General features: G+C 51.5%; 1 protein-coding gene and 1 long non-coding RNA gene across 7 annotated transcripts in view; one reads left to right on the top strand and one right to left on the bottom strand.

The window, feature by feature from the left end:
• Nucleotides 1-18,856, top strand: part of LOC479600 (beta-catenin-interacting protein 1) — a 155,427-nt gene that overhangs the window by 53,866 nt on the left and 82,705 nt on the right. The gene's annotated exons all lie outside the window — the stretch shown is intronic.
• LOC111095992 lies at nucleotides 1,438-18,820 on the bottom strand. 3 transcript variants are annotated; one of them, XR_005359896.1, is made up of 7 exons: nucleotides 18,517-18,820; nucleotides 17,980-18,108; nucleotides 12,916-13,074; nucleotides 11,234-11,331; nucleotides 7,555-7,697; nucleotides 5,606-5,704; nucleotides 1,438-1,638 (listed from the first exon to the last, which is right to left on the bottom strand). It is a non-coding gene; the product is annotated as an uncharacterized LOC111095992 (long non-coding RNA). The 3 variants fall into 3 exon arrangements; XR_005359895.1 differs by having other exon boundaries at nucleotides 17,980-18,820; XR_005359897.1 differs by lacking the exon at nucleotides 12,916-13,074 and having other exon boundaries at nucleotides 17,980-18,820.

The raw sequence follows: 18,856 nt of genomic DNA, 5'->3' as shown, positions 1-18,856 counted from the left end.
AAAAAAAAATAAAATAAAATAAAGAAAATGTTTCTCTGTCCAATGAGGAAACCCACGTCTCTTGAGAAATAACTGGGTGTTTAGGAGATTTGGGGTATTTGGGGGTGACCATTGCTGCTAGTCCTAATTTTAAAAAAGGCCTCCTGGGATCCCTGGGTGGCGCAGCGGTTTGGCGCCTGCCTTTGGCCCAGGGCGCGATCCTGGCGACCCGGGATCGAATCCCACGTCGGGCTCCCGGTGCATGGAGCCTGCTTCTCCCTCTGACTGTGTCTCTGCCTCTCTCTCTCTCTGTGACTATCATAAATAAAAAAAAAAAAAAAAAAAAAAAAATTTAAAAAAGGCCTCCTGAAAGGATAAGGACAGTGAAATGGTTGTTGAGTATCAGCCAATGCCTTGCCTTCACTTTCGTCCTTGACATTAGAACTGCCCCCTCACGGATGGTTTCCCAGAGGGACCTGCCCATCCTGCCAGGCCAGGAGGTCAGGGGAGCTGCTGCCCAGAGCAGAGCCACACCCTGCCCTGCCTGGGCCTCTTCCCGAGTCCCTAGAGAAGGAACAGAGTGTGCAACAGGTGGCTTCCCTGTTTGCACACTTGTGGGAGCCCCGCCCCACATCCACAGCCCTGGGAGGGGACTTCAGACCCAGAACCTCTGAGAGTTTCCACTTCGTTGGTCTTTAGCCTCAGCCCTTGAAGGAAGGGGGTTTTCATAAACATCTTTTATGCAGGTTACTGCCCCATCCCCATCTTAATAACGCAAGGAATGTGCATTGGGTGCTACCTGTGTGCAGGTGCATAGGACTGTATATACACCATCTTCAGTCCTGTATGGGGTAAGTATGGTATTATCCCCATTTTACAGAAGAGGAAGTGAGGGTTACACAGTTTGCTAAAGGTCAGTGTGGACAGTCAGAACATGAACCCAGCTTGTCTGACCCCAGACTCCATGCTTGGAGCTGCTACTTTGATGGGGTAGGCGGTGGAGAGTACACCCCACATCACTGGATTGCCCAATGCCCTCTCTGGGACCACTCTGGGTGTTGTCAGTGTTCTCTAAGTCCTGTTGTGTCTGGACATCCTAGGTTGTTAAATATTCATTGGGTGCTAGGTCCTCGGGCTGGGCTGAAGAAGGTTCTGGACTGGGCTGGGCTGGGTGAAGCTGGCCTCCCAACAACTCACGGTGCCCCAGTGGCTGCCCCGAGCCAGCCATCAAACTCCTGTTCTTTACCTCTTGCCCATTCTTGGGGACCTGGCAGTTCTCCAAGCTAAGCTGGTTTTTCTTTCTTTCTTTCTTTTTTCTTTCTTTCTTCTTTCTTTCTTTCTTTCTTTCTTTCTTTCTTTCTTTCTTTCTTTCTTTCTTTCTTTCTTTCTTCTTTCTTTCTTTCTTTCTTTCTTTCTTTCTTTCTTTCTTTCTTTCTTTCTTTTTTTTTTTAAGCTGGTTTTTCTAGAATAGGTTCCTCTTCCACTTTTCTCTGCCTCTTCCTGTTCACAGCCCCTGGCCAGTATCTGGTTCGAAGCATAGCTGTCCCCATGTGAGGTCAACTAGAGAGGTCAGAATTTGGGGACTGAAGACTGGAATAGGAGCCCAGCCTCCCTACTGTGACCTCTGTACTCTTGAGCAGGTCTCAGTCATTTCCTCATCTGTAAAATGGGAATAATAATAATAATGATTGTACCTTTGACAGATTCCACACCAACAATGCTTTGAGTCCAGTTGATTCTCTCTTGACCTTGGTTTATACTGTTTACTCCCACAATATAAATCTTTGTGTCCATGCAGTTGGGGGCTGGGGAGACAGTAAGACCCCTGGGCTCCCACTGGTGGGATTAGGAACAGGCTCTGCCACTTAGCTGCATGACTTGGGGCAAATTATCCAACTTACTGGAAAAATGGGAACGAGAGCATCTATCCCTTAAGGCTGTGGCTGAGAATTATGATATAATGCAGATGACAAGTTTAGCAGAGACCTGCCCACAGTGGGTGGTTGGCCCATATGAGCATCATTAAGTCACGTGATGGTGTCCCCCACCCCCATTCCCTCTACTTAAAAGTTATTCAGAGGAAGGCATGTGTGCAGCTAGCTCCTGGAGGGGAGGAATGTGGCCATAGGTACCGTCAGGTGCTTGTGAAATGCTGCTTTAAAAAAATTTTTTTTGATTTATTTATTTGAGAGAGAGAGAGAGCGTGCTAAGGTGAGCAGGGGAAGGGGCAGAGGGGGAGAGGGAGGGAGAGAGAGAATCCCAAGCAGACTCCCTTCTGAGCGCAGAGCCCAACATGGGGCTCAATCTTACAACCTGAGATCATGACCTGAGCCGAAATCAAGAGTCAGATGCCTAACGGACTGAGCCACCCAGGCGCCCCTGTTAATCACTTTTTTGATGAGTGAGAAAGAGCCAAGATGATCCCTTGATAGCGGCTGAGGGATAGCGGCTCCTGCTCCCCTGCCCGCCCCTACACCTCTCCCTCTGCTAAGCAGCTTTTCGAGGGAGGAGGGTGTTAATTGGTGCAGTCCCTCAGCCTTCACTCAAACCTGCAACCTGCGGGGCTGAGGGTTTCCCCAGAAGGACCTCCTAGAATCTGGACAGGCAAGGAGGGGCCTTGCCGAGCCCAGAGGCGGGGAAGTCCTGTCTTCCAGAGACCTTCCTGCTCACTAGCTTGTGCAGAAACTCCAAATAGAATCACAGCCAGCCAGGGAAGGGGATAAAATTAAATCCTTGATCGTGATCAAGTAGTTAAAAAAAACCCGTCACTGCCAGAGGCTCCTTCCCACTGCAGCCGGCTCTGCTTCAGAGCAAACAAGAGGACAGGGGAGCCACTGTGCCCTGAGCCTTGAGCCCCCAGCACCCCTCCTTCCCCTCCCAGGTCACAGATCTCAGCCTCCAGGGCCTGAAGTCCCTCCCCACCCCACTGAACCTCAAAGGAGTAAGATGCAGCCCCTCCAGGCCTCAGGCAGTGGTTGCCATCAGGGGAGGTCCTCCTGGGGCTCTGGGCTCAGCTGCACACACCTGGGTTCCAAATCAGGCTGTGACAGTTACAAGCTTTTTTGGGTTTTTTCTTGCGACAGGGTCCATCTGGGGGTGCCCCTCAGCTCTGCAGGTTCCGGGAGGCTGGGGGACTGCTCCAGTTAATGCCCTTCCCCCTCACAAGATCTCAAGGTTTCAATCCAGCGCTGAGCCACTGTGGGGCTCAATCTCCTGACTCCTGAGATCAAGACCCCCAACTGAGATCAAGAGTCTGACGCTTGGGCAGCCCAATGGCTCAGCGGTTTAGCGCCGCCTTCAGCCCAGAGTGTGATCCTGGGGACCCAGGATGGAGTCCCGCGTCAGGCTTCCTGCATGGAGCCTGCTTCTCCCTCTGCCTGTGTCTCTGCCTCTCTCTCACTGTCTCTCATGAATAAATAAATAAATCTTTAAAAAAAAAAAAAGATGCTTAACCGCCTGAGCTGAGCGCCCCAGGCGCCCCTGATTACGAGCTGTTTGATGGGGACACACCACCCAGCATGGTCAAACCGGCTTCCCAGTCTGGGACGTGCGCAGAGTCACTTTGTGAGCCTCAGTGCCTGCCCCCCAACCCCACAGGCAATGGTGGGGGAGTGACTGGCTGGGGAGAATTTCACACCAACCAGACTGACTGAAGGCCAGGCTCCTCCTTATTGTCTCCATGAACTGGCAACTCTGACCCCTGGGGCTGAGGATAGGGGAGGGGGTTGGGCCCAACTTTGACCTCCCCTGAGGCAGGGGCTGGGCTGCTCAAAGGGTTGTTGTTTCTTCTTCTTCTTCTTTTTTAATTAATTTATTTATGAGAGACAGAGAGGCAGAGACGCAGGCAGAGGGAGAAGCAGGCTCCCTGAGGGGAGCCTGATGCAGGACTTTATCCCAGGACCCTGGGATCACTCCCTGAGCCAAATGCAGATGCACAACCACTGAGTCACCCAGGCGTCCCTTAAGGGGTTTCTTCTGAACAGGCTGCAGGTTGAAATAGCCAGGTATTGGAAGGTAGACAGGCCCAGACACCCACCGGCCTTGGAGCTCCCAGGCCTGGCTCTGGCACCTTCTGTGTGCCTCTCCAGCCTCATGGCCATCTTCTTTTTTTTTTTTTTTTAATTTTTATTTATTTATGATAGTCACACACAGAGAAAGAGAGAGAGAGAGGGGGGCAGAGACATAGACAGAGGGAGAAGCAGGCTCCATGTACCGGGAGCCCAACGTGGGATTTGATCCGGGGTCTCCAGAATCGCGCCCTGGGCCAAAGGCAGGCGCTAAACCTCTGCGCCACCCAGGGATCCCTCATGGCCATCTTCTGTAGAGGGGCTCTGGGGCTGCGCCTGAGGGAGAGCATGGCTGTGCTAGGGCCACCTGGCAGGGCCGAGCCCGGCAGGCCCCTGGGTGTAAGGAGGGAGGCCTGAGATGTCCTTCGGCCTGGGAGCTGGGACGCTGGGAGAGGAAACAATGAGGCGGTAAAAATAGCTCTTTGTTTCCCGTAGGCTGCACATCCTCCTGCGTCCCTGTGTTTGTGTGAAAGAAAAACACCAGCCACCCTGGGGAGCCAGAGCAGCAGGCCTGGCCCCAGGCCCCAGGGTGCAGGGCTCAGCTGTGAGTGGAGATGGGGCCTGGCTCAGGGGCAGCAGGACAGGTCCCGGGGGGGCCAGTCTCCCCCTCAGCTGTGCCCACACACCCTCCCAGGCTTCATTGGCCTCACTGGCCTCTGTGGGCAGCTCCTGAGCCAGGGCCCTTGGCGCTCCCTCAGCAACAGCCCTGCCCACCCACCCTTCTCAGCCTGCTGCTCTTGCTGGCTCATCCCTTGGGAATCTGTCCCGGCGCAGGAGTCCAGCCTCCCAGGAAAAGGTGGCCCATGGACTTTTCTCTGGCTGAATCACCCCCACCCCCCCATCCAGAGCTGCCTGGGCTGCAGAGAGGACATACCCTGAGAGGGGCGGCCTGGACTCTGGTCCCTCAAGGTTTCTATCCGGAACCTTCCTTCTCCGTAGCTCTCACAGATCCTCCCAGCTCACATGGCTTGCTCCAGAGGTGGGTAAACCCTGAGCCATCTGGATGACCTCCCTCCACCCCCAACTTCTCTAGACTCCCGGAGAGTTAACCCAGCCCAGCTGTACCACTGAGCCAGTCAGGAACTGCTGACCGAAGACTTGCTGAATATGAGCTGAGGAGGCAGGGATGAGAGGAGGCAGCTTTGCCCTGTGGTCTCCAAGGCCACTGCAGCAGGCTGATCTGGAAATAGGCTGCAGCAGAGCAGCGTCCCATGGGGAAGGACAGGCTGGGTCACCAAAGAGGCAGAGCAGGGATGGCATACCCAGGCTTGCCTGCAGGGAGCGGAGGGCGTCAGGAGGGCCCCTCAGAACTCCAGCACCTGCCCATGGGCCATCCTTCTCTCAGCCATGCTCTGCAGCTCATGCTGGAGTCAGGGCAAGGTAGTGGCAGAGGCCTGTGTGTGCCCTGGCTGGTCCCTAGCTCCTCCCCAGTAGCCAGACCGAGAGAGGGCAGCTGGAGAGGCCCAGAAAGCTGCCTCAGAAGGAGAAAACATTTGGAGTGATGTGTCACGGCAAGTCCTTGGGTGGTGTTGGAAAACCAGCAGTGCACCATTACCTACCTGGCCTGGTGCATTCCTGCTGGTGCTGGCTGGATCTGCTCCTGGCACCACCTCCCTCCCCAGGCTGTGTGATCTGCTCAGGACCCCAAGCATTTGTCTCTGGGGAGAGGAAAGACAAGAGGGGATGATGTCCTAGTACCTGAGAAGCCAGGAGGACGAGCTCATGCTTGGGTGCTGAGGGCAGAGAAGCTTAGGAGATTAAGCTCCTCAAGGTCATTAGCCAGAAGGAGAGGCTGGGAGATGAGGAGGGAGTGGGGCACTGCAGAGAGAGCACTGGACCACCACCATTAGCCCCCGACTTTGGTTGATTCTATTCTATGTGTCAGAGCCTCAGTTTCCTGGCTGTAAAAAGGCTCATGGGAGTCAGTGCTGCCCCTTAGGTTCTCCCAGCCCCCTCCCCCTTTCCAGTAAGTGTGGCCCAAGCTTTAGCTAATGACCTATGGGTAGACGTGAAGGGTCATTGCAGGTGGAAGCTTTTTTTTTTTCAGTTAGCAATGTTTATTAATATTTTTTTAATAATAAATTTATTTTTTATTGGTGTTCAACTTGCCAACATATAGAATAACACCCAATGCTCATCTCGTCAAGTGCCCCCCTCAGTGCCCGTCACCCATTCACCCCCACCCCCCACCCTCAGGTGGAAGCTTTAAGAGCCGCTTGGTAATGTTCCAGAGGCTGCTGCCTATCCGCCCGGGTCCTGGCAAAGCCCCAGCCAGTCCACAAGTGAGGAAGGAAGAGTGTGGCTCTGTGCCCTGTGGGTCTTGGGTCCATTTGTGTCTGTCTGCACCATCGGCTGGCCTCTCCCAACAACTATGTTGCCTCAGTGATCTCGAGCTTCTGAAGCTTCTGACTCTTGCTGCCTCTGAGAATACGCTGTCCCACTCCCAGCTCAAGGGCCTTCCTGAAGGGTTGGGTCTGGAAGCTGCTTGCGTTTCTGGGGCTTGAGAAAACACCAATAACACCTCCCAGGTCTACACCCTGAACTCTGTAGGGCAGTAGCTGCCCTTTGCACTCAGGATACGAACCTCCCCTCCCTATCGTGGGCAGCCAAGGCCTCAGGGACCCAGCTGCAGGTCATCTCTGACCTCAGCTCTCACCACCATCCCCTCCTCTGCACCACCAGCCTCGCATCCCTTAGACATGCTGAGCCTGCCCCACCGCAGAGCTGGTTCTCTGCCTGCACCGCTCTTCCTACACCACCGAATCCTCAATTTCCTTTGTCAGCTTAAATGTCACCCCCTGTCTTAGTCTCCTCGGGCTGCTGTAACAAAATCCCACACACGGGGTGTCTTATGAACAACAGAAATGCATTTCTCACAGTTCTGGAGGCTGGAAGTCCCAGATTAGGGTGCCAGCGTGGTCGGGTTCCAGTGAGAGCCTCTCCCCAGGTTTTGTCTCCTCTCTGTGTCCTCACATGATGGAAGGGCCAAGGGAGCTCTGGGGACCTCTCTTTGACAAGAGCACTAACCTCACTGGTGAGGGCTCCACCCTATGACCTACTCCCCTCCCCAAGACCCCACCTCTTAACACGGCCACTCTAGGGGGTAGGATTTCAACATATGAATTTGAGGGGAAACGAGCATTCAGATCATAATACCCTCTCCGAGGATCCTAACTGACCACCCTATTTTACTTTCTATTTTCTATCGTGCTCTATTTTATTTATCTGAAACATGCTTGTTTCTCTCTCGCTCCACTAGCAGGTGAGGATGTGGGAGCAGGCCACCAGGGCCACATGCAGGGGGTAGCAGTGGTGCCTAAAGGGAAGAATGCTGTGTGGTCAGGGACAAGCCACCCTCCGCTATTGGGCCCTGGTGCTGGCTGAACCTCTGCATAAGGAAATCCCACAGCGACACCATCCCTGGTGCTCCGCCAGCCTGCCATGGGGAAGAGGAAAAGCAGGGGTAGGAAGGGGCCCTCCCACTGAGCTTCTTCTTCCCCATTCAGACCTGGTTTTGCCATCCTGGAGCAGTTCATGCAGTGCTGTCTGAAACAGCAGGTGTCCCACAAAAGGAAAAGAAGGCTGAAAAAAAGTTGCATGCTGTATACATTCTTATGGAAAGTCATGGCATGTTGAAGGCTCTGAGAAGTCCTGCAATGAAGACATCCATGTCATTTAGCTTTTACTTTATTTGACCACAGAACTCTTTATATTTCTTACATATTCCATAGAGGATTCCGTAGAATATTCCATAAGAACTGCTTTTGTGGAGGAAGAGTACTAGGTGTAAAATCAGAGCTCAAGTTCTGAATCCTGGGGCTTATAGGTTGTCTTCTCCAAGCCACAGATTTCCCATCTGTAGAATACAGGGGTCATCCCAACCTCCCAGGGTTGCTTAAGGGTGGAACGAACCCCTTAGGGTTGTATCAAGCAGACAGGTCTTTGGTAAGTATCTTATAAGCTGTAAAGAGCTGTGCAGCTACCTGACCATTTTAACTTGCTTAACCTGGGAAATAACATACACTGTTTACCTGACAAGGTAAGGGGATGCCAAAGGGAAAGGAAGTGACTCATCCAAGATCAGCCAACCCAAGTGACCCTGTTAGGGCTCAGAGAGGAGGAGGAACTCCAGCAGCAGTCCCATGAACAATGAAGGCCCCAGGGCCAGAAGAACACAGGTGACATGAATGCGGGGCAAGCCCTGGGAAGAGGTGTCTGGTGGGAGGGAGGTGCTGACTATCCCTGCTGATTCCTGCTTGAGGCTTCAGAGGGGACAGCAATGCTAGTGGCCCCTCTCTCCCCCGCCTTTCTTGTTCTCCCACCCCCACCCCCGGGGGACTCTGCCTGGAGCAGAGTGGATCTGTGAGTTTGCTCAAACTACCTTAACGAACCCCTGTAGGTGTTTAACCAACAGAAATGTACTGTCTCACGGTTCTAGAGGCCAAAAATCCAAAGTCAAGGTGTGATCAGGGTTGCGTGCAGGAGAGTGTGCTCTAGGCCTCTTCCTTGTATTTTCATATTATCTTCCCTCTATGTGACTAAATGCACCCTTTTTATGAGGACACCAGTCATATTGGATTAGTCCACTCCAGTGACCTCATTTTAACTCAGATGATGTCTGTAAAGACCCTCCCTCCAAAGAAGGTCACATTCCAAGTCCTACTGGGGTTAGGACTTCAGCATATGGTATTTTGTTTTGTTTTGTTTTGCTTTTTAAAGATTGTATTTATATATTTGACAGAGAGAAAGAGCACACAAGCAGGGGGAGCGGCAGAGGGAGAGGGAGAAGCAGACTCCCCACTGAGCAGGGAGCTGGACCAGGGTTCGAACCCAAGACCTGGGATCATAACCTGAGCCACCCAGGTGCCCCCAGCACATGGTTTTTTTGGGGGACACAATCCAACCCATTTTCCCCAGTGGGCATCTCCCTCCATCTCAGCAGCCCAGCTCCTTGGCCGGAAGCATGTAGATTCCAGGCTGCCGGAAGAGAGAGCCCATAATTGTGTTAATTGCCACAATACTAGACCTGCAATTAATATGCCAGGGGAACAAAGAGTAGATGCGCTAATAACACATAATTGGACCTAAACTGCACCCTCGGCAGAGCAGTGCAACCAAGCTCTGCTGTTTGTGCTCCTTTTCAAATTAGCAAAGATGAGCAAATTAACATCTGCCTCCCCTTCGCCCTGCTTAGACGGGAGCTCTGGGGGGAAACTCGGGGATGGGGCGTGCATGGCCAGGCCCCCAGTCAGATCCTGTTCAGGGCCAAGCACCGGAGGCCCAGCCTTTGGAACTATAGGCAAGTGAGAACTTTGAAGGAGTGAGGAGTCTAGACCTTTCCTCAAGGATTTCCTGACATCAGGACAGCTTGTCTGGGCCTTGGCAGGTACCCAGCCCAGGGTGGCAGGGACTCTTGTGATTAGGGCGTGTGGAGTGACTCACAGAGCACTGTGATTATGTGGGGCCCCAGGGAAGGTTTGAGTCAATGTAGAGGCTGGAGGTTAATGCTGCAACCTCTCCTCCTCCATTCCTGGGGTGGCAGTCAAGTCCCATGGGCAGGGGGCAGACCCTCTTCAGAAGGACCGAGAGGTGTTTTTGGCTTCTCTTCCTTCTGCCCTCCCAGCACACAGGCCTGGACTGCCCCTGGTCTCTGTGGCTCCAGGGCTGGGCTGTCTGGGGCCTGCCCTGCCCATGCTTGCCTCCTTTGGTTGGAAGGTGCCCTACATAGGCCTGGAGGCAGCTGACATGAGCTTTAGTCTCAGCTCGGCCCACTGCTTGCCCAGCTAGTGCCAAGCAGAGCCTCCTTACCCCGGGCCACACATCTGGGGCTCCTTGTCCTTAGTCTCCCCGTCTGCCTCTTCCCTCTTCCTCGGGCTCCCAGGCCTCCTGCACTGAATGCTCAGGGACCCAGCCTGCAGCCTGCAGGTCAAGGACCCTTCCCTCATTCTCCTATCACTGCACCTTGAGGGCTGTGAAGCTAGGGGATCATGGGACAGTAGGATTAATAGATTCCTACTTGGTCCCTTCCCCTCCCCTTTTAGGCCACTGGGTTGCCCCTGCCTCCCTGGACCTGGGCAGAGGGTGACAGCCCTACTTGCTCAGCATTTTCTTGAAATTTGGGTCCCTGTGTTTCCCAGGCTGTGCTGGCCTCCTCCCTGGCTTCTGCCAAGCTAGCCACAGAAAGGCTCATTGAGAATTCTCTGAGACTTATCTGCCATCCTGGGGAAGACTATCTTCCCTCCACAGACAGCCTCCTCATTTGCATCCCCTAAATCAATGCCCTTGGATGATCAAAGCCCAGCACTGTGATGTCGGGGAGGTTGGCTTGAGAGGGAAAAAGGAGCAGGACTTCTCCCTTTCTTCCTGCCACTTGAGACCCGAGGGGGACTAGAAACAGAAGGCCCTTGGGAGTGCAAAAAGGAGCAGGAGCAGAAGTCCCTCTCTAGGTAAGGTTCTCTCTCCTTGCTTTTCCTGCAGGCTGAACAGACAATGGGACAGTGCCAGGCCCATGTCAACAAGCCTTGCTGTGACGTTGCAGGCCCTGAAGATGACTGGGGCTGTGGTCAAACCAGAGGGAAGGGAGGCTCCAGGAGGAAGCCACCTAGCTCATCCTCCCCAGTCACACATGCAAGGGCTCAGGCCTCAGGGCTCTGAAAGAACCCTCAGGATCTGGAGAGGCAGAGAGAAGAGAATTAATCCCCCCCACTCCGCCCCCGACACACATACCCCTCCCTGTCCACATGTGGCCAAAACCGTCCTCACTGGAGTGACAGCCAACATCGATTGAACACTGACAACGTGTCAAGCACGGTGCTGAGTCCTTTCTGTGCATTATCACATTTAATCCACACAGCATCCCTCTTAGGCGTGTGTAATACTGATCCCTGTTTCATAGATGACAAAACAAAGGAGAGGCCACCGAGCTAGGAAGTGGCTGACTTTGGGTGAAATGAGAGAAGGTATAAGAAAGGCTGAGTTATCTGAAAAGGGCTACAGGCAGAGAGAAGACCCTCTCTGCAGGAGTGTGAGCATGGGAGCCGGCCTGCGATGACCAGGACAGGACTGTCCTTACACAGAGGGGACGTATTGGCTGCCCTTTGGGATGGAGTAGGAGGCCTGGTCATTGGTCGGGCATCTGCTTCCCCTCATGCCCCACTGAACTTCTTGGCTCCCTCCTGACCACTCACCATATCACGAGCCAGACGGGGATCAGCCAAGCAATTCTCCCATCTTGATGCCTCTGACTTTCCAGGGCCATGTAGAAACTTTCACCATCGAGCAGCTTCTGGGAGATAGTAATGTCATGGGTAAGAGCTTCTACTTTGGAGTCAGAACGACCTATGTTCAAATCCTGACTCTCCCACTTAGCTGTGTGGCTTTGGGCAAATTACTTAACCTCTCTCAGCCCTGGTATTGTGCTCTGGAAGTGAAGGGTAATAACGGTGTTCATCGCACATGATTGCTGCTAGCACAGAATCAGACCGTGCACACAGCAGGCTTCAGGTGAGGCCAGCCCATAGTAAACACTCCTTATGTGAGGTGGTTAATCCCTGAGACGCAGATGAGGAAGGAGAGAAAGAGAAGTAATCCTGAGCAAGTAAATGAGCTGGAGGCTTGAAAGGGCCAGAAATTCTGAACTCTGGCTCTTGATTTTTTATTGGTGTTTGATGACTAAGGGAGTTTGAAAGGCAAGGAAAAAGCACAGAAAAGCCAGAAGAGTCTCACCTGAGGCCAGCTGCACTACTTCTCCACTGTCAAATCACTTAACCCCTCTGAACTCCTGCTTCCCATCAGTTAAACAGGAATGAGTGAAAACATCTACTAAGAAGATTGCCATGAGGCCCCAGAGTATATAGATGCCCTCCAAAAAAAAGGGAGCATGCTAAACAAATGCAAACTCTAAAGTGCTATGTGAAAGCAGTATTTAAAAAATATTTTTTTAGAGTGGGGGAGGGAGAGGCAGAGGGAGAGAGAAAATCTTAAGCATGCTCCACACCTAGCCCAGAGCCCAATGGGGGGCTTGATCTCACAACCCTGAGATTACAACCTGAGCTGAAATCAAGAGTTGGAGGCTTAACTGACTGAGTCCCCCAGGCTCCACTGTGAAAGCAGTTATAGCCATCATCAACTCCTCAGACTTTTCAAAGCATAGTCACATATATTATCATCCTGGTGAGAACAGTTACTGCTAATTGAGCACCTACTATGTGCCATACATGGAGATAAACCCTTGTTACGCAACCTCTCATTCAATCTTCCCAATAATCTAAAGGGCATATTTATTATTATTATTATTATTATTATTATTATTATTTATTATTATATGCCCATTTTATAGTTAAGGAACCTGAAGCTCACAGTAAGTAGGTTGTCTGTTTTTTTCTGCTAGTAACTGGAACCCAGGTCTGTCTTAATCCAGATGATGTAAGACATTCCTCCTATTTTTTAAACCATTTTATCCTACCCTCCCCCCAATTCCAGGAAATATGATGGAACTATGGATAGAACCCAGGCCCGTGCTGCTTCCACTATGCTCGAGCAGTGCCTGTGTTCCCTCGGTGGTGCTGGGGAAGCTGTGCTGTTTCTGCCTCTACCCTTTCTCTCTTTCCTTGCTCCTTCCCATACACCTATTCCAGTCCTGTCCATTGGGATGTAGTGTGCAGACAGGGCACATCATATTTGGCTTGTGTATCCACAGACAGTCCGTGCCTGTCCATATGTTGTTTGTGTGTGTAGTGCGTTGTGTGTATAATTCATGCTGCAGAGTGAAATAGCCACCCCTCCCCTCCGCTATACAGAAAAGTGAGTAGGTCCTGTGCCTTTCCCAGCTGCCCGTCCTAAGAGAGGAGGGGACTTTGCTGTGTGTTACCTTTGAGAAAAGCATAAATAGGAAACTTCAATCCTTGTCCCACCTCTGGGAGTGCAAAAGCGAGCTTCCTGGCTTCTATGGGAAGTTGAGATTTTCCTTCTTTGGAAATTCTCAGCAGCCAGTGATAGCTGATGTTGCATCTGTGGGAATTCCTACTTCCTTTGCAAATGGAGAGCCATAGAAAGCATTAGAGGAAAAAAAAAAGAAAAAAAGAAAGCATTAGAGGGAGTCTGAAACAAACTGTCAAGCCTCAACCTGACTCCCTGGAGACCACAGGGATGTCCCTTCCTAAGTCAGAGTTTCTGCCATTCCAGAGAGGTGTGAAGCTCTGTCTTTGGACAGTGATGAACAATAATGATAGCTAATGTTGTGGGATCCCTGGGTGGCGCAGCGGTTTAGCGCCTGCCTTTGGCCCAGGGCGCGATCCTGGAGACCCGGGATCGAATCCCACGTCAGGCTCCCGGTGCATGGAGCCTGCTTCTCCCTCTGCCTGTGTCTCTGCCTCTCTCTCTCTGTGACTATCATAAATAGATAAAAATTAAAAAAAAAAAAAAGGCTAATGTTGTGTGTTGGCTCATATATTCCTCACTAACCCCCAGTGAGGCAGGCACAGACTTATCTTTGTTTTACAATTGATACTAAGATTGGAGAGATGAAGTATCTTAACCAAGAGGTAGAAATCCACACAGTTAGCAAGAAACACAAAAAGGCTCACTGCAGCTCTCTTTGTAAAAGCAAAAGACTGGAAACAACCGGTCAGTGTGGGAGAATTAGAGAACTGATCATCAATAGAGAACTGATTAAGTCTGGTATGTCCACATGAATGAAAACGTTACATGTATGTATGTCAGACATATAAATGTTATATGTATGTCACACTTTTGACACCAAATGTGTGAGTTTTCTACACCAAGCTATTCTCTGATTCTCTGCTGACACCAACTAGGTGTGCTGGAATTAAATTCAGTTCTGAGGGGCAGCCCTGGTGGTGCAGCGGTTTAGCGCCGCCTGCAGCCCGGGGTTTGATTCTGGGGACCCTGGATCGAGTCCCACATCGGGCTCCCCACATGGAGCCTGCTTCTCCCTCTGCCTGTGCCTCTGCCTCTCTCTCTCTCTCTCTGTGTCTCTATGAATAAATAAATAAAATCTTAAAAAAAAATTCAGTTCTGACACTAACTACTTAGAATTAGTGCAGACCCCACAGGTTAAGGGCTCATTCTCACACTGTCCCCACTTCAGATGCCATTTGCAAGTAGTGGGTTCCCAGGTGATCTCCACTTCTGTCTAACTTGGGTATCTTTTTCGGGATTCCTATGACTTCCTCCTCAGGTTCAATGTTTTGCCATAAGTGCTCACAAAACTCAGGGAAACACTTTACTTACATGGATCAGATTGTTATAAAGGCTGTTATAAAGGATACAGGTGAACAGCCAGATGAGGAATACATGGGGCAAGGCGTGGAAGGGTCCTGAGCACAGGATGAAGGTGCATGACCCTCCCAGCACATGGTTATATTCACCAACCCAGAGGCTCTCTGCATCCTGTAGTTCAGGGATTTGGGGAGAGGTGCATCACATTGATGTGATCATTAATTTGATCTCCAGCCCCCCTCTCCTCCCAAATTGGTGGGGGTAGGGGCTGAAAGTTCCAAGCTTCTATCGTGGCTTGGTTATTCTGTTGACTAGCTCCCATCCAGGAGCCTGCCTGGAGTAGAGTCATTGCAACAAAAGATGCTCCTCTTTTTCAGGAAACTCCAAGGGATTAAGCAGCTCTGTGCTAGGAATTGGAGATGAAGACCAACTATCTGTTTCTCATTATATCAGAATATCATACTGCATGAGAGAGAGCAATGCAGCTCTGAAAGGGATACTGAGATGGAGCCATCACCAGGATATTTTATTAAGTGAAAAAAAGCAAGATGCAGATGTGATACACTTCTTTTTATCTAAGAAAGGGGAGAGAAATACATTCGAATACTTGCTTGTACTTTAAGAACCCACGGTGGAAGGAGAAGCCAAAAACAGACAAGATGGTAATTTTAAGGGCGGGCAGGGACAGAGAGGAGGAGACAGGAATGGAACTAGACTTTTCTGAGCCCCTTGTTTTCCGGATTTGACCTTGGAGACTTGTAACTATTTAATATGGCCATAAAACAAAATTAAATGGATATTTTGCAAAAGGAGAGGAAATGGATAGAGACAGGTTTGAGCTCAGGTGTCCAACTGGAGCCTCTGGTACTTTTGCCCCTCATTAATAATCTCTTCTCACAGGAATGGAGAGACCTGTCTGGGCCACCAGAAGGCAGAGACAGGGCCTGATCTTGAGGCTTCTGGGGCTCCAGGGGGACCCTAGTAATGGTGCTAGGGGCTATGGTTTTAGTATTTGGGGGAGTTTATAAGTGGTAGCTCTCATCAAGATTCCTACAGCCTTCTTCTGCTGCATCCCTAAAGTGGGTTAACTCCCAAGCATATCATTCACACACTGTCCACAGTGACTGCTTACCTGCCTCCCACCAAAACTGGCCTAGCGCACACTGTGCTAACAGTCCTAACATGCCACCTAAGAGTAGTTCAGCTTCCTGGCAAAGAGTTTTCCTTCATGCAACCATGTTTCCATCTCTCAGCAACCCTGGACCTGGGAATGACTGTCTTGGTGAGAAACCCAGGCTGGATGAGGATGCCTCCCATGGCTTCAGAAGAGCTGCCAGGTGGCACAGCCCCACGTGTGACTGTGGTGGACCAGGTTGATGACTCCACGCTGCAGGATCCTGCACAGGACTTTTTTTTTTTTCTCCTTTGGTATCTGAGGTGTCATTTCACGTAGTGGCTGAGGCATTATTTGGGGCTCAGACCTATATAAAATTGAATCCCAGGTGTCCTTCTTTCTAGCAATGGGTTCCTTCATCAAATTTTACATTTTTTTCACCTAGCACAATAAAAATACCTTCTGGAAAGGTTGCTGGAGGCATAAATGAAATGTCCCCAGTAAAGAGCTTAGTAGAGACTGTTGTAGAATCATTTCAGAAGATTCCAGCACCCTAGAAATTCTGTGTTCTTCTACCCTATTGCACAGACAGGTTGAATATATGCCCTGAAGCTCAAGTCTTCCTTGGCCTGGTTATCAAAGCCCCCTCCTTATTCTTCCATGTCTGACCCTGACTAGGACAAGCCTGGGCACCGCCTCATTTCCCAGTGCCCCGGGACCCCTGGTGCTCCTGCTCTCTCAGCGGCTGGCTCTGCTCAGGAGAGACTCGTCTCTGCTAACTGTTAAGACTGGATCGATCCCCATCTCAAGGCCATTTTGAGGATTAGCTAATCCATCACGTGGAGACCTCTGAAAAGTGCCAATATGGCTGAGGCTATTGTTAGGCAGACTGGGAACTGAGTTCACTGGTTTCCCTGGCTTCCAAGACAGTCAAGCTGAGCCTTGCAGCTGGACTAACTCTCCCGTGGGCAAAATCTCAGCGTGCGCAGGTTGCACCGAGCTCACCAGCCTTCTGTCTGCCCACCTGCCGCTGAACCTTTTTGATCTACCTCTTTGTTTCTTGCAGGGACAGTGAGGGTAAGAAGATAAAGGGATCAGGATTCCAGACACCAAAGAGCTTTTGTTTGTGTTTCTAATAGAACTGAATACATTACATTTTCCCTCTTGGCATCATCCTATTGACTCAAGACATAGTTCTGAGATTTATACCTTTCTGATTTTGTGTTTTGTAAATCTCAGAGGTCCCTGGAAACCTACAGGGTATTTTTTTATCCTCTGAGGTGTGAGGTCCACAATACAAAAATGAATACAGGAATTCATTTAGTTCATCTCTGAGTATTTATTGAGTGCCTACTGTATGTTCAGTAGTATACAAGCAGCTCGGAAGATTCCCGAGGGAAAAAAAGAGAAGTTCCTGTGCGTTTAGACATACTATGTATTAAGGTCTGCGAGGCACTTTCATTGCATCATCTCATTTAATTCTGACAACTCCAGGAAATAGGTATTGCTATCTCATTTAATCTCTTCATAGGGTGAGGAAAGTGACTCAAAGTTCTGTGACTTGTTGAGATCACTCATAGTAGAAGCAGCTAGAGTTCCTGTTGGGCACTGTCTGACTGTACTGTCTGGGTCCTTTTCACTAGAGCACTAACCCAGGGACACACATGGGTTAGTTGGTCAATGGCACAGCGTAGCACATTATCAATCCTAGACACTGCCTGGTTCAGAGCAGGTGGGGATGGGGGAGGGATGACCTGAGGGTCAGGAGGACTTTCTGCAAGAGACAGCCTGGGTGTGACTTGGGGCAAAGGTAGCGGAAGATGTGCTATATAATGCTGGCCTTGGGTAGAAATGAACTTGAGCACAGACTGTGTTGAGAGAGCAGGCCCTGAGGTCAGCTGGGTGGGGCATGAGGTTGTGGGTTGAAAGCCTGGCAGAGCTGTCTGGACCAGATAAAGTGGCAACAAGGAGCTCACAAGAGCCAGAGGGGGAGGGAAGCAAAAGCAACGGCTGGAGAGGATGACTCTGCAGTGCTGGTTAGAAGGAGTGAGGCCTGGAGATGGTGGGAACCTGATAGGCAGGTACCTTGGGAAGGGTCTACCCAAGGAGAGTCTAGTCCTCTCAGATCCAGGGAAGGGGGTGGCAGGGGAAGGAAAGATAGAACCTGCAGGCTTTGGTAGAGGATGCCTTTGAGGGACAAATGAAGGGAGGAGCATATTCCATTACAGGTCACTTTGGAATTCCCATCAGGTCACATCATGCTTCTTCTGATCACTGCTGTTCAAGGTCCTCCTGTGGCCTGTGGGGCCATCCTGCCACTTAAGGCACCTCATACTCTGGTCTGAATCCACTTTTGGGGGCTCTTCACCCACTATTCTCCTAAATAAATCCTCTGCTCTGCTCCTACTTCTCCCAGCCTCCGGGTTTGGGGGGCACCTCCGGAACGCCATCCCAAGCCCACCTCCACAAAACCCACCAGCCTGCCAGACCCTCTCAGCTGTCACAGCTATGACAAATACAGTGTTCCAAAGCACAGTCGGATAGTTCTTCCAGCACAGTCTGGAATAGTTCACATCTTACCTTTATTTAGCTTTTGCTGTTGGGGTCTCCCTAATGTCACCGCCCTGTCCTCGAGGGCTGATGGTTCTTTTCACTACACGTGTCACATCTGGGGACGTCATTTTACCTTTCAGTCTCTGTTCCCTTCATCTGCAAAATGGAGCCAATCATGTCTCACAGGGCACAGTGCCTGGCACTGGAACCCATCCATGACTGTGCCAGTCCTTACCTCTCGTGGGGGGCGGTCCCAGGGGCCGAGGGAAGGTGGGGGAACCAGGGGAGAAGGGGAGGACTCAAGCCCCCGGGGGAAGAACCCTTCTCCATCCAGTTGGAGCTCTGAATTTCCAAGGGACCATTGGGATCCTACTAAGATCAGCGAGAAAGGGCGCGCACGAGCCATCTTTAAAAAGCCGTCACAGATTTCTCCAGCGAATGAAGGAATCTGGACATACAGATTCAGGACAGACTCCTGGGGGCAGCGGGTGCCCCTCCCAGGGCTGAACCGCGGCAGCACGTGCTGCGCGGTCCTTGACTGTTGACAAAGTGCGTTTTGCTGACCTCCGTCTCCTTGAAAACCTTTCACGACCCGGCAGGCTCCCTGTCATCCCCTCCATCCGCAGAAGAGGACGCCAGGACTCTGGGAGGCGACGTGCCTTGCCTGAGGTGGCCCAGCGTGTTGGCGCTCAGGGGCCCCCGGGCTGCACCCTCTGGCCCTGCCCCTCCAGGGGGTCTGCACTCCGCGGGGCGGGAAGGCCGGCGCCGGCCCCGGGGTACTGCTTGGCCCGGGAGCCTGGGGCCGCGCGTAGCGTAGGGGTGAGGGGTTGATGCAGAGGGTGCAGCCGCGGGACCTCTCCCGGCCGCTCGGGAGGTACCCCGGGCGCGGCCCCGCGTGCGCGCG

Source organism: Canis lupus, chromosome 5, assembly GCF_011100685.1.
Source record: "Canis lupus familiaris isolate Mischka breed German Shepherd chromosome 5, alternate assembly UU_Cfam_GSD_1.0, whole genome shotgun sequence".
NCBI lineage: Eukaryota > Metazoa > Chordata > Mammalia > Carnivora > Canidae > Canis > Canis lupus.
This window is presented reverse-complemented; position numbering and strand designations above follow the sequence as displayed.